Source organism: Anabrus simplex, chromosome 1 (assembly GCF_040414725.1).
Source record: "Anabrus simplex isolate iqAnaSimp1 chromosome 1, ASM4041472v1, whole genome shotgun sequence".
In the NCBI taxonomy this organism is placed as follows: Eukaryota; Metazoa; Arthropoda; class Insecta; order Orthoptera; family Tettigoniidae; genus Anabrus; species Anabrus simplex.
In genome coordinates this window covers 44,603,970-44,619,364 of record NC_090265.1, presented here as the reverse complement: position 1 = coordinate 44,619,364, position 15,395 = coordinate 44,603,970, and the positions used below count along the sequence as shown (strand labels likewise).

The 15,395-nt window shown below is 43.1% G+C and overlaps 4 non-coding genes across 4 annotated transcripts; 3 read left to right on the top strand and 1 right to left on the bottom strand.

The window, feature by feature from the left end:
- Positions 1 to 167: 167 nt before the first annotated feature.
- Positions 168 to 247, bottom strand: TRNAL-UAG (transfer RNA leucine (anticodon UAG)). Its single transcript has one exon. It is a non-coding gene; the product is annotated as a tRNA-Leu (tRNA).
- Positions 248 to 1,763: 1,516 nt separating this feature from the next.
- TRNAL-AAG (transfer RNA leucine (anticodon AAG)) lies at positions 1,764 to 1,843 on the top strand. The gene has a single exon. It is a non-coding gene; the product is annotated as a tRNA-Leu (tRNA).
- Positions 1,844 to 3,288: 1,445 nt separating this feature from the next.
- Positions 3,289 to 3,368, top strand: TRNAL-AAG (transfer RNA leucine (anticodon AAG)). The gene has a single exon. It is a non-coding gene; the product is annotated as a tRNA-Leu (tRNA).
- Positions 3,369 to 5,343: 1,975 nt separating this feature from the next.
- TRNAR-ACG (transfer RNA arginine (anticodon ACG)) lies at positions 5,344 to 5,423 on the top strand. The gene has a single exon. It is a non-coding gene; the product is annotated as a tRNA-Arg (tRNA).
- The last annotated feature ends 9,972 nt before the right edge of the window (positions 5,424 to 15,395 follow it).

Sequence of the window (15,395 nt, the reverse complement as noted above, 5' to 3'; positions counted from 1 at the left end):
AATTTTAAATAGCTGGGGACTGTTCACAGTTAAATGAAGGTAAGCAATTTGCAAATTACACATAAGAGCTACAGAATACTCATTGAAGATCTTGCACAATTGAACAAAAAACGACGAGGATTGCATAATAAACCGAAGTGATCGTTCTTACTAAAGTAGAAAAGTGTTGGCAGCGGTGGGATTCGAACCCACGCCCTTTCGGACTGGTGCCTAAAACCAGCGCCTTAGACCGCTCGGCCACGCTACCCTTACGTACCTACCTCTGGAGAAGTTCACAATACCAAATGGAATAAAGTTCCCATATTCTAACCTTTCTAAAATATGTCTTACACATCATGCTCCCTGGCCAGGAATATATGTAATTTCACGTTCTAAATCATGGCTGCTAGCGCTCTGGCATGTATTACTTTTAGGGACGCGTGAGTTTACATGGCAAGATCTGGCTATTCTTCTTCCTACCTTAATTCCTCTCCATCCAGGGTTGGTTTTTCCCTCTGACACAGCGGGGGATCTTAACTCTTCCTCATCTAGGGTAGTGTCCTGGAGCAAAGTACTTAGGAACGGCATACAACTTCTGAGTAGGACCAGTACTTCGCCTAGGCTTCCTCAACTGCCATGCCTAACCCTTTATGGCATACTGTTGCCGAGAGGAAATAAAACTATCCATCTCTATTAATGGATATAGATTGTGGAGAGAGGTAGTTTTACGGAACATTTTCAACTGTAGGCCTACAGATAGATAAACACATATATTTAAGGGGTGCCTTGTATTTTTTACACAACATATGATAAAACAGCATTAAAACCAAACGTTCGCCTTCCACCCCGTCAGGATCCTCGCATACCATCACCCGATTTTTTTACGTCGGCCCTCACCATCACACCACCATAGTATTCAGGAGGACGTCTGGCTCAACCTCAATGTCGTTACCGAATTACGGTCGTGGAAGTGTACTTGCGCCTTGCACTAAGTACCCATGGCCAGTAAGAAGGAATGTTCGGTCTTTGAATGTTAAAATCTTACCGTAAAATATTGATAAATCGTATATATACCGCATTATGGCAATCCACATCACATACGGGTGTTAAGCTTTCAGACCCAGTGAAGACTTGCTGACAGCTTTAGAAAAACATTAAATCTTGAAATGTTCTTCGCCATACGAACACAAAAGAAATTCATGGGGCTGACGCTAGGAGTGAGAAGACTTAAAGGGTCAGCCATTTAGAGAGAGGGATGTGGCCATGGCCTTAAGTTATGTATCGTGCTGGCATTTGCCTGGAGTAGAAGTGCTTTTTTTCAATTATTGCTTCTCGCTTTGCGTCGCACAAACACACTTAAGTCTTACGGCGACGATGGGAGAGGAAACGCCCAGGAATGGGAAGGAAGCGGCCGTGGCCTTAAATAAGGTACAGCCCTAGCATTTGCCTGGTGTGAATATGGGAAACCAAAGAAAACCATCTTCAGGGCTGCCGACAGTGGGGTTTCAACTCACTTCCTCCGGATGCGAGCTCACAGCTGCGCGCTCCTAACCCCACGCCAACTCGACCGGAGGAGTAGAATTGGGAAACCACCGAAAACCACTTCAAGGATACCAGAGCCGTGAATCGAACCCTGGCCTCTGGAGGTCGCAGCTAATCACGCTAACTACTACGCTACAGAGGCGAACTGAACTTTCATTGTTAAGGAATAATATAGTGTACATTATCAGAATGTCAACGACAACAGGACGTTGTCAGTTGTCCGCACTAACTGCTAAGACGCCGGTAGCGTGGCCGAGCAGTCTAAGGCGCTGGTTTAAGGCACCAGTCCGAAAGGGCGTGGGTTCGAATCCCACCGCTGCCAGGAAATTTTAAATAGGTGGGGACTGTTCACAGTTAAATGAAGGTAAGCAATTTGCAAATTACACATAAGAGCTACAGAATACTCATTGAATATCTTGCACAATTGAACAAAAAACGACGAGGATTGCATAATAAAACGAAGTGATCGTTCTTACTAAAGTTGGCTGGTTTCTCCCTCTGACACAGCGGGGGATCTTAACTCTTCCGCATCTAGGGTAGTGTCCTGGAGCAAAGTACTTAGGAACGGCATACAACTTCTGAGTAGGACCAGTACTTCGCCTAGGCTTCCTCAACTGCCATGCCTAACTCTTTATGGCATACTGTTGCCGAGAGGAAATAAAACTATCCATCTCTATTAATGGATATAGATTGTGGAGAGAGGTAGTTTTACGGAACATCTTCAACTGTAGGCCTACAGGTAGATAAACACATATATTTAATGGGTGCCTTGTATTTTTTACACAACATATGATAAAACAGCATTAAAACCAAACGTACGCCTTCCACGCCGTCAGGATCCTCGCATACCAACACCCGATTTTTTTTACGTCGGCCCTCACCATCACATCACCATAGTATTCAGGAGGACGTCTGGCTCAACCTCAATATCGTTACCGAATTACGGTCGTGGAAGTATACTTGCGCCTTGCACTAAGTACCCATGGCCAGTAAGAAGGAATGTTCGGTCTTTGAATATTAAAAGCTTACCGTTAAATATTGATAATTCGTATATATACCGCATTATGACAATCCACATCACATACGGGTGTTAAGCTTTCAGACCCAGTTAAGACTTGCTGACAGCTTTAAAAAAACATTAAATCTTGAAATGTTCTTCGCCATACGAACACATGGAAATTCATGGGGCTGACGCTAACAGTGAGAAGACTTAAAGGGTCAGCCATTTAGAGAGAGGGAAGAAGCCATGGCCTTAAGTTATGTATCGTGCTGGCATTTGCCTGGAGTAGAAGTGCTTTTTTTCAATTATTGCTTCTCGCTTTGCGTCGCGCAAACACACTTACGTCTTAAGGCGACGATGGGAGAGGAAACGCCCAGGAATGGGAAGGAAGCGGCCGTGGCTTTAAATAAGGTACAGCCCTAGCATTTGCCTGGTGTGAATATGGGAAACCAAAGAAAACCATCTTCAGGGCTGCCGACAGTGGGGTTTCAACTCACTTCCTCCGGATGCGAGCTCACAGCTGCGCGCTCCTAACCCCACGCCAACTCGACCGGTGGAGTAGAATTGGGAAACCACCGAAAACCACTTCAAGGATACCAGAGCCGTGAATCGAACCCTGGCCTCTGGAGGTCGCAGCTAATCACGCTAACTACTACCCTACAGAGGCGAACTGAACTTTCATTGTTAACTAATAATATAAAGTACATTATCAGAATGTTAACGACAACAGGACGTTGTCAGTTGTCCGCACTAACTGCTAAGACGCCGGTAGCGTGGCCGAGCGGTCTAAGGCGCTGGTTTAAGGCACCAGTCCGAAAGGGCGTGGGTTCGAATCCCACTGCTGCCAGGAAATTTTAAATAGGTGGGGACTGTTCACAGTTAAATGAAGGTAAGCAATTTGCAAATTACACATAAGAGCTACAGAATACTCATTGAAGATCTTGCACAATTGAACAAAAAAACGACGAGGATTGCATAATAAGCCGAAGTGTTCTTACTAAAGTAGAAATGTGTTGACAGCTTCGGGATTCGAACCCACGCCCTTTCGGACTGGTGCCTAAAACCAACGGCTTAGACCGCTCGGCCACGCTACCCTTACGTACCTACCTCTGGAGAAGTTCACAATACCAAATGGAATAAAGTTCCCATATTCTAACCTTTCTAAAATATGTCTTACACATCATGTTCCCTGGCCAGGAATATATGTAATTTCACGTTCTAAACCATGGCTGCTAGGGCTCTGGCAAGTATTACATTTAGGGATGGGTGAGTTTATATGGCAAGATCTGGCTATTCTTCTTGCTACCTTAATTCCTTTACCATCCAGGGTTGGTTTTTCCCTCTGACACAGCGGGGGATCTTAACTCTTCCGCATCTAGGGTAGTGTCCTGGAGCAAAGTACTTAGGAACGGCATACAACTTCTGAGTAGGACCAGAACTTCGCCTAGGCTTCCTCAACTGCCATGCCTAACCCTTTATGGCATACTGTTGCCGAGAGGAAATAAAACTATCCATCTCTATTAATGGATTTAGATTGTGGAGAGAGGTAGTTTTACGGAACATCTTCAACTGTAGGCCTACAGGTAGATAAACACATATATTTAAGGGGTGCCCTGTATTTTTTACACAACATATGATAAAACAGCATTAAAACCAAACGTTCGCCTTCCACCCCGTCAGGATCCTCGCATACCAACACCCGATTTTTTTTACGTCGGCCCTCACCATCACATCACCATAGTATTCAGGAGGACGTCTGGCTCAACCTCAATGTCGTTACCGAATTACGGTCGTGGAAGTATACTTGCGCCTTGCACTAAGTACCCATGGCCAGTAAGCAGGAATGTTCGGTCTTTGAATGTTAAAAGCTTACCGTAAAATATTGATAAATCGTATATATACCGCATTATGGCAATCCACATCACATACGGGTGCTAAACTTTCAGACCCAGTTAAGACTTGCTGACAGCTTTAAAAAAACATTAAATCTTGAAATGTTCTTCGCCATACGAACACAAAAGAAATTCATTGGGCTGACGCAAAGAGTGAGAAGACTTGAAGGGTCAGCCGTTAAGAGAGAGGGATGTGGCCATGGCCTTAAGGTATGTATCGTGCTGGCATTTGCCTTGAGTAGAAGTGCTTTTATTTTCAATTATTGCTTCTCGCTTTGCGCCGCGCAAACACACTTAAGTCTTACGGCGACGATGGGACAGGAAACGCCCAGGAAAGGGAAGGAAGCGGCCGTGGCCTTAAATAAGGTACAGCCCTAGCATTTGCCTGGTGTGAATCTGGGAAACCAAAGAAAACCATCTTCAGGGCTGCCGACAGTGGGGTTTCAACTCACTTCCTCCGGATGCGAGCTCACAGCTGCGCGCTCCTAACCCCACGCCAACTCGACCGGTGGAGTAGAATTGGGAAACCACCGAAAACCACTTCAAGGTCCGCCTCCGTAGCGTAACGGTTAGTGTTATTAGCTGCCGTCCTCGGGGGCCCGGGTTCGATTTCCGGTACTGCCAAGAATTTAAGAATGGCAGGAGGGTTGGTATGTGGTTGAAATGGTACATGCAGCTCACCTCCAATGGGGGTGTGCCTGAAAAGAGCTGCACCACCTCAGGATGAGGACACGAGTTTACTTTACCACTTCAAGGATGCCAGAGCCGTGAATCGAACCCTGGCCTCTGGAGGTCGCAACTAATCACGCTAACTACTACGCTAAAGAGGCGAACTGAACTTTCATTGTTAAGGAATAATCTAAAGTACATTATCAGAATGTTAACGACAACAGGACGTTGTCAGCTGTCCGCACTAACTGCTAGGACGCTGGTAGCGTGGCCGAGCGGTCAAAGGCGCTGATTTACGGCACCAGTCCGAAAGGGCGTGGGTTCGAATCCCACCGCTGCCAGGAAATTTTAAATAGCTGGGGACTGTTCACATTTAAATGAAGGTAAGCAATTTGCAAATTACACATAAGAGCTACAGAATACTCATTGAAGATCTTGCACAATTGAACAAAAAACGACGAGGATTGTATAATAAACCGAAGTCATCGTTCTTACTAAAGTAAATCGAAATCATGGCTGCTAGGGCTCTGGCATGTATTACATTTAGAAAAGCGTGAGTTTACAGGACAAGATCTGGCTATTCTTCTTGCTATCTTAATTCCTTTACCATCCAGGGTTGGTTTTTCCCTCTGGCACAGCGGGGGACCTTAACTCTTCCGCATCTAGGGTATTGTCCTGGAGCAAAGTACTTAGGACCGGCATGCTACTTCTGAGTAGGACCAGTACTTCGCCTAGGCTTCCTCAACTGCCATGCCTAACCCTTTATGGCATACTGTTGCCGAGAGGAAATAAAACTATCCATCTCTATTAATCGATATAGATTGTGGAGAGAGGTAGTGAGCCTTATCCTGCCGGCCCATAATATTAATTAGAATATTATATGACCCAATATGTAAAATTTATTCATAAAAGTTACAGTCTAACATGATAAAGCATCGTATCCCTAGATAGTTGATACCGGATGTTGAGCAAGACAGTGAGTCGCTGGACATTGCTTCATATTTCCGCATGACCGTGAGAAAGGTTGGCGTAACCAAGCGCTGGCAAGGATCGACACGTGTAGTAGATGCTGACTAAGCAATATATTTCAGCCAATGTGAAATTAAGGACTTGGGAAACATGGAGGCTACACCCCGCCAAATCTTAATTCCAGAATGACCAGTGTGCTCAGTTGCTAAAGTCAGTTTCTGTAGGTAATCTGTTTTCCACAGTTTCAGAAGTCAGATATATTTGGAAAAGTAATATAAAAATTGGTGGAAGCGATTTGATAGTGTTTGAGCTGTGTTTTGTGAATACATCACAAATAATATTGTGTCATCATATACGACGAATGTTCTGATTGGTGGTTGGTTCAGACACCCGGGAACCCCAGTATTAATATGGCGTCACCGAAGCCTCCTCAGTAACCCTAGCTATGGAGAGCGTCACTGTGTTAAATGCTTGGATAGTGCGGAAGCACAAACTCTGAAATGGGGATCGTGATTCCAGTAACAGTATCTGGTTCTAAATGATATTTTAAATTGTGCAGTTGGAAGATTTTACTGTTCTTGAGTAAATGGAATAGTATATTTTGGCAGAGTTTACTTTTAATATATAAAGACGGTGCTTAGTGACCGATGTGTAGCAAGTGTAGTGGAAACGTGCTATTGTTTCACTACTTCAAAACGGGCGCGATTAGCGGGTAACTTCCGTAGCGAACTGTGTGCTGCTTTTAAAACTGTATTCTCACCCTTTAAGTGAAGTGTATTATAATTATATCAGTGTGTTAGCTGATCTTGTTAAGAGAAAGGGTATCTCGGCTCGTAGCATTAAGCAGCGAAGATATTGTCAACCATAGTCTTCTGTGTTCCAGTGGAGTATTTTCCAGCAAGATGATGGCGATGCATGCAGAAGAAAGAAGTGCATTCTCACATGTTAATGCTGTGGTTGACATGGAGTAGATCACTAAATTAGCAGGGATGTAAGCTGCTATCCTGGTATCTCGAGAGTCGTCATGTACATACAGTAAGGCGCATGTGTTATTTATGGCATGATATGTAAGTTATGTTAAGGTACTAGGGCAGTGTAGATAGAATTTTTATTCATGTAAAGTAAGCCTGAAGGCATGTGTTTGTTTGATTTTGTTAATATGATAGATTCGGATACGAGAATAATGCATGTTTATTTTATTTTCATTTTGCTTTATGATTAGATGATTGGGAAAATGAGGGATTGATAGGATTAGTTGTTGTTTATTTACGTATGTAACTTAGTATAGGATATTCCAAGTTTTCTTTATATATATGTTAGAAGGGCTAGATTGACGGGTTCATCATTATACAACGTTCAATACGTATTAGTTCATTTCATTTCGGTTATTCAGAGACACAGGTATAGATTTCTGCATGACGCATGATTTTACGGAAGCTGACTGAACGAGCTGCAAAACGTCGTTGTTAAAATAAGATCTTTGAGTTAAGTTGGATTCTGTTTGCCTGATGGTCTGTAAAGGACACGAACTGAGTCTCATAATGTGGAAGGCCAATTGGATTTATGAGAAATAATGAGATAAAAATTGCATGCCGAATTATACTGTATTGATGCAGGATGATTGTATGCCTGAAACGAGAAAGAATATTGTGCAGATGTGTGTGCCTGCTAAGTGTCTTCTGAGTGTATATTGTGATCAGAATGGACAGTATTAATTCCAGACTATTGAGTCTGATGATATTCAAAGATAAAAGCATGCTAAGAAGGTATGAATATACGTGAGTTTCCGTGTAGCCGGCGAAAGGCGTTATCTCGTGGCAAGCTGATTTCTGGCCTGTGTTTATCTGTAGGTGTGAAGTGAGACGATACTTCCTTATGACCGCCCCGGGAGACAGAATCTAAACTTTGGCATAGTGTTGAGTACAACATTTCTTTTCAGCTCGTAATCTACCCGGAAGTACATGACGGATGACCGCGCAGTTGAGCGCTCAAATGCAGCAGAAGGATGCAATGTTGCCCATTGCTTTCTTCATGGTATCAAGGGTTATTTATATGTCATTCCCTTACAGGACGATGTTTTTACATTGTTATTTGTGGTTGTATACTTGTCTCGTTGTTTTAAAAGGGAACAGCCCGAGTGCTGAAGTATTGATGGTTTATCTAGTTCTGTCTAGATCTTTTGCAGTGAACCGGGTTTCACGTTAGAATCTGTGTAGTATTTAAAACTTTACTCGATATCCGATGTATATAGATGTGTTTAGTTTGATTATTTGGATTGTTCTAAATATAGTGTAGGATTTGCCCTTAGTATTTTTAATATATTACATAGCGTCCATTGCGTCTTAATTATTTTCCTTTTCGTCGTAACTTTTCTTTATTGTGTAATTTTTATTTAACAGTTGTATTTCGGCGACTCTCGGATTTAACTTAAATTTGGAAACCGTATCGTTGTGATGCGATAGTGTGTAACTCCATACGGAAATACCACATGTCAGTGTTTGCGTACACTTGTTGCCAGACAATATAAACAATGGACTATAAGAAGCAGCTCAGTTTGATGTATATAATGTTCTTTGTTGAACTTGATCTTTGATTTCAAATTTTGTCTTATCATTCAAGTAAAGTTTTGATTTCCATTTATTTTCTACATTTTTGAGTTCATTTTGACATTTATTTCTTCTTGATTTAATTGTTTTCTCGTAATATAATCGGGGATATTTATCAATAAATCCATCTTACCCACTATGAATGATTCTCATTCGTGTTATACCTCCATCTCATGTCGTTGATTGATTGATTGATCATACAGGAATGGAGGCATCGTCCTAGAGAGCATTTACCCTTGGGTACGATACAGTAGTTTTACGGAACACATTCAAATGTAGGCCTACAGGTAGATAAACACATATATATAAGGGTTGCCTTGTATTTTTTACACAACATATGATGAAACAGCCCTAAAACCAAACGTACGCCTTCCACCCCGTCAGGAAACTCGCATACCAACACCCGTTTTTTCTTACGTCGGCCCTCAACATCACATCACCATAGTATTCAGGAGGACGTCTGGCTCAACCTCAATGTCGTTACCGAATTACGGTCGTGGAAGTATACTTGCGCCTTGCAATAAGTACCCATAGCCAGTAAGCAGGAATGTTCAGTCATTGAACGTTAAAAGCTTACCGTAAAATATTGATAAATCGTATATATACCGCATTATGGCAATCCACATCACATACGGGTGTTAAGCTTTCAGACCCAGTTAAGACTTGCTGACAGCTTTAAAAAAACATTAAATCTTGAAAGTTTCTTCACCATACGAACACAAAAGAAATTCATGGGGCTGACGCAAAGAGTGAGAAGACTTGAAGGGTCAGCCATTAAGAGGGAGGGATGAGGCCATGGCCTTAAGTTATGTATCGTGCTGGCATTTGCCTGGAGTAGAAGTGGTTTTTTTTAATTTTTGCTTCTCGCTTAGCGTCGCGCAAACACACTTAAGTCCTACGGCGACGATGGGACAGGAAACGCCCAGGAATGGGAAGGAAGCGGCTGTGGCCTTAAATAAGGTACAGCCCTAGCATTTGCCTGGTGTGAATATGGGAAACCGAGGAAAACCATCTTCGGGGCTGCCGACAGTGGGGTTTTAACTCACTTTCTCCGGATGCGAGCTCACGGCTGTGCGCTCCTAACCCCACGCCAACTCGACCGGTGGAGTAGAAGTGGGAAATCACCGAAAACCACTTCAAGGATGCCAGAGCCGGCAATCGAACCCGGGCCTCTGGAGGTCGCAGCTCATCACGCTAACTACTACGCTACAGAGGCGAACGGAACTTTCATTGTTAAAGAATAATATAAAGTACATTATCAGAATGTTAACGACAACAGGACGTTGTCAGCTGTCCGCACTAACTGCTAGGACGCTGGTAGCGTGGCCGAGCGGTCTAAGGCGCTGCTTTAAGGCACCAGTCCGAAAGGGCGTGGGATCGAATCCCACCGCTGCCAGGAAATTTTAAATGGCTGGGGACTATTCACAGTTAAATGAAGGTAAGCAATTTGCAAATTACACATAAGAGCTACAGAATACTCATTGAAGATCTTGCACAATTGAACAAAAACGACAAGGATTGTATATTAAACCGAAGTCATCGTTCTTAATAAAGTAGAAAGGTGTTGGCAGCGGTGTGATTCGAACCACGCCCTTTCGGACTGGTGCCTAAAACCAGCGCCATAGACCGCTCGGCCACGCTACCCTTACGTACCTACCTCTGGAGAAGTTCACAATACCAAATGGAATAAAGTTCCCATATTCTAATCTTTCTAAAATATGTCTTACACATCATGCTTCCTGGCCAGGAATATATGTAATTTCACGTTCGAAATCATGGCTGCTAGGGCTCTGGCAAGTATTACATTTAGGGACGCGTGAGTTTACATGGCAAGATCTGGCTATTCTTCTTGCTACCTTAATTCCTTTACCATCCAGGGTTGGTTTTTCCCTCTGACACAGCGGGGGATCTTAACTCTTCCGCATCTAGGGTAGTGTCCTATAGCAAAGTACTTAGGAACGGCATACAACTTCTGAATAGGACCAGTACTTCGCCTAGGCGGCCTCACCTGCCATGCCTAACACTTAATGGCATACTGTTGCCGAGAGGAAATAAAACTATCCATCTCTATTAATGGATATAGATTGTGGAGAAAGGTAGTTTTACGGAACACCTTCAACTGTAGGCCTACAGGTAGATAAACACATATATATTGTGACCTTATCGAACATGTACTGTGCCCTACAGGACCCTAGGGTTCCGGCCAGGCGAAAGCCGGTCTCGAACCCAGAGTACAGTAGTGAAAGAACTCTCACAAACGTGAGCTTGTGCACATAGTCTTACCTGAACACATATCCTCGCTCAGCCGTACGATAGCGCTCTTCTCAGGGATAACATGGGTGGACAATGGGCAACATTAAGATAGAACACTAGGATATGTGACTAATCAGGTAAGAATCAGCTAAATTAAAACAAAAAAATCTAACAGAAAACATCGCTGCATTCAAAGTTTAACAATCAGGGATTTATTACATAAACAAAATCTATTTACAAATATTAGAGCTTTCAAAATGCTTGGGTAAAGATAGTGTTGAGCCGATGACAACCAGTTCACTGCCTTCACGAAACAGCTGTGCTGTAACAAGCATATTACAATTGTGTAAGTAATGAAATCTAGAAAAACGGATATCTGCTGAAATACACATCTAACAGTAATTCCCATAAAATTTACTATGCCTCGTACCATCGAACCCCGGTGCAAACAAATATAAACACATAAGGTACAATGTCCTGACTCGCTCACGAACCCTGGTCCCATGAAGAGTAAGGCGTATAATATTCATATACAACAATATAAAAAGAACACAACCAACATAACCAAAGGGGTCAATATCAAACGGGCCAGTGTTAAAATTAAAGTAGAACAAATAGAACAAAAATCTCTCCCTACGTTCAAAATGTCAAGGTCGTCTCCCCCCTTAACACACTCGACAAGCTGCAGACGGCAATATAACCAAGTTTCAAGACTGTGACGTCAGACACAACAACCCTCACCATTCGACCACTTGACAAGCGACAGTCCACATAATTTACGAGCTCAGCTGGCTGCAGGCTAAGAAATCTCGCCTTTCAAAACACCTCACGTAATCTGGCTGCTAAAAGCACTCTTTTAAATACACCTGGGCTATCCGCCCTCATCTCAATATCACCAGCAATATAACAAATCTTATTTCCGCCTCCCATGGGCTCAACCTTGATAATACAAAGACACAAATCAATAAGTGATAGTCACATGGCCATAATAAGGCATCTCCAATACATCAAATACACTCTCTAACTGTGCTGGGCTTTCTCATATCAATACATACAGTCTGCTACATGCATAATGCTCACACCTCTCAAATATTCGGACTCGCTCGCCCTGTCAGTAAAGCTGGGTGAATTACGGGTTGAATCCTGGTCTCAACTATACAGCCTACGTCTGCAGAGACAAATGCCTGATCGCGACACAATAAAAAGTGCCTGCCTGTTAGACTAACCTACTATGACCAAGGGAGTTCGACCTGACCCACGAAGATAACACGTACGCTAAAATAATACTATCAAAGGAAATATAAACACACCAACAAGGAATCTACAAACTATCATCTACCCTAATGTACGGGGTTCGAGCTTGAGGCCTAGCTCTTTATTACCAAGAAATTTTCCTACCATAACTAATCTGTTGACTGACGGCCCCCCTATTCCTATCTAAATTTAAATGACATGCTTGAAACAGAATTGGAAAGCTCTGACCTTATGTTATTGATGACATGACGGAGCGGCCCTCCCTGTGGACCACTGAATTTACCACATCATGACAGACTGCGACGCTTGCAGCAGATACTGTTGACCACTTGGAGACATTCTTTCTTGCGTGACTCCTTCGTACAGCTCCTTAGATGGTTGGAAGATGTCCCCTTCGACGTCGCGCTGATCATGTACGCACAACGTTCCTGGATCGATTCCCGTTGTCGTGTTGGCTTCAGCTCCGGTTGTGGCTTCCTCGCAATGATGATGTAAAAGCTCGTTCTGGCTTGATGCAGGGGTAACTGAAAACAAATTCATTTATTACAGACTGTCCAAACTCGATGCCTGTTACCACTACTATCGTGTCTCACACGTTACATTGACCAAGTCTTGTTCAGAATTTTAAACCTGGTACACTATAGTTTCTTCACCACTCTTAGTAACACTGTTATTTCATCCTTACTCTCGGACAACATGTAGTGCTTGAAGAACTACCCTGAGCCTATATTTATTCTAGCATTACGTCAGTTACAACTTGACCTCACAGAAATATGAAGCTACTAGTTCATCAGTCTATTATAGGCAGTACCTCATCTCACCATAGCATATCAACACAGGTAATATCAAGACTTTAGCTGGATATGCAAGTTGATTACTTACTTCCTCGCAGATACAGTAGTACTAGTTGTATGTGCAGCTCGAAGACAAAATGTTGTTCGCAGTGCCGAATTGTAGCATGACGACTTCGTCCAAGCAGCCTTACGGTCAAAGAATGAGACTGATATGCCAGGTGGCCTTGCTTTTATAATCCACTTAGCGTAACCACGCCGCTTGATCGCGTGCAGGATATGCGCGCCCGTGACTCGAAGTTTTCCCGCACAAAGCACGTCAAGTACCCTATTTAACGAATGCATTTATGATTGCAGCCCTAATGCATATCAAAATTAAGCAGAAATTATGCAGGTTGCAATTCTTGTATCAAATCCAATGCAACTCTTCCGTAACCAAAGATATTAATTTAATTCTTTCTTCCCTCCGAATGTAAGTTTTGCCGGGATCCGGGAAGCGTCCCCAATCTTCATTAAGAGGCTTGGCTTGGGACATAACTCCCTTTAATGAGGTTCTGGAGATTTCTCATAATGACGCTCTAGCTCACTTCACACAAGAACGCTTCTTCTGGACTCCTTTATGAAATATACTGTAAGACAATGGCTTCGTGGGTGGCCTTGTGTAATCCCAATATCCAATACTAAAATCAATACAATTGACCCATGAACAGTATGGTTCATAGCCCCCCGTGAACGACAAAATAAAATTTTGTCCATAAATTTTATTTTCCTCAGTGTCGAGATCATCCTTTCATTGCAATCCTTTCTGCTGTACATTTTCAAAACTTCAAGGCACGGGACTATCTTCAGCTACAAACATAATAGCCTCCCTATCCTTCCTAACTTGGTAATAGGCATCAAGCAGTGCTAGAAATCTTCGATGGTTACCTCGCAGCCTTGACATTCCGTTTCTTCTCGCTGCTCAGATCGCTGTTTGTGATGGTTTCCTGAAGAAATCATATTTACTTCTTCTTCTTGTCCTTCACCACTGGGTACCTCGGGTTGCTCTTCTCCGCCGTCCTGTTCATCTTCTTCGGGAATGACAACCTCCTCTCCTGCAATATCTTCGGTGTCTTCCTCCCAAAGTTCTTCTTCTTCTTCTTCTTCTTCTTCGCCTCCTTCTTTTTCTTCTTCTTCTTCTTCCTGATTGTCTAATTGGTATTGGCCTGGTCTAAAAATGGCTTAAGATTTGCCGAGTTAAAGACCTTAGTCACCGTAGCGTCCAAGCTTTGTACCTTGTATGAGTTATTTTCATAACTATGAATTATTCTATACGGTCCAGTGTATAGCTCAGCAAACTTGTGGTAGTATCTCTCTGTAGGGTTGGAGACAGTGGGTGTCTTAACTAAAACCAACTCGCCCACTTGTAGGGGTCTATGAAACCTCTTGTTCCTTGTTCTTCGCAGCCGTTTTTCAGCCTGTGCTTTCAAGTGATCCGCAACGTTACTAATACACATCTCTCGAGCTAGTTGAGGATCCCTAGGGCAAGGAATTACATTCTCCCAAGGACGTTTGGGCAGCACATTGTTGTGAAGCCATGCCGGAATCATACCGGTGGATTCGTGTCTGGTTGAGTTAATACACTCAGTAATAATGGGCACTACAGTGTTCCACTTATAATGTTCTCTCGGGCAGTATATCCTACAATACTTGGATATTTCCCTCATGACACGTTCACTCGGGTTTGCTTGCGGATGTCTGATACTGGATAAGACATGCTTAATTCCTAGTCTTTCTAATTCACGCTTAAGCCCTGCAGCAGTGAATAGGCTCCCATGATCACTTAAGATGCTCTCTGGCTTACCCATAATTTTGACTTTCAAAATTGGTATGGACGGGATACGAACTCGGCTTTGAATTTCCGATACTAAGGCTTGTGATACCACACTGACCGTGGCTCCTGTATCAGCCAGCGAGCATACATTCAAACCGTGAATTCTAGTATAAATTACTGGTAATTCTTTAGGTCGGGGCAAGTTACTTTTAATAGGATCCTCTAGTAGATCATCTGGAGTGATAACCCAATTATGAATAGCTACAGTCACCCAACCGGCATCCTCGCGAAATATTCTATCTCCTTGCACTAAATTTCTCGTTTTTTTTATCCTCCCTCTCGATCTCTACAAAACTGGGTGCATTTGGGTTTAGATTCTTCTGCCTGGCACCATTGTGGAATTCTTGGTAAGCCAAGCTCGCCGCTCCCGGTGAATTGGCAGCACTGTGGGTTCGTATAGCTTCCTGCCATGTGTCTTGTGGTGATACATCCCCCGATCCTTTTACTCTTGAGTGGAAGGCGCCCTCTTGTCTGTCAACATCTCTCGGGCGCAGTGAACTCTCCCTAGGTCTGTTATGCCTCGCTCGGTTTCCATTCCACCGCTGGCTGTTATTTCTGGGGTTGTAA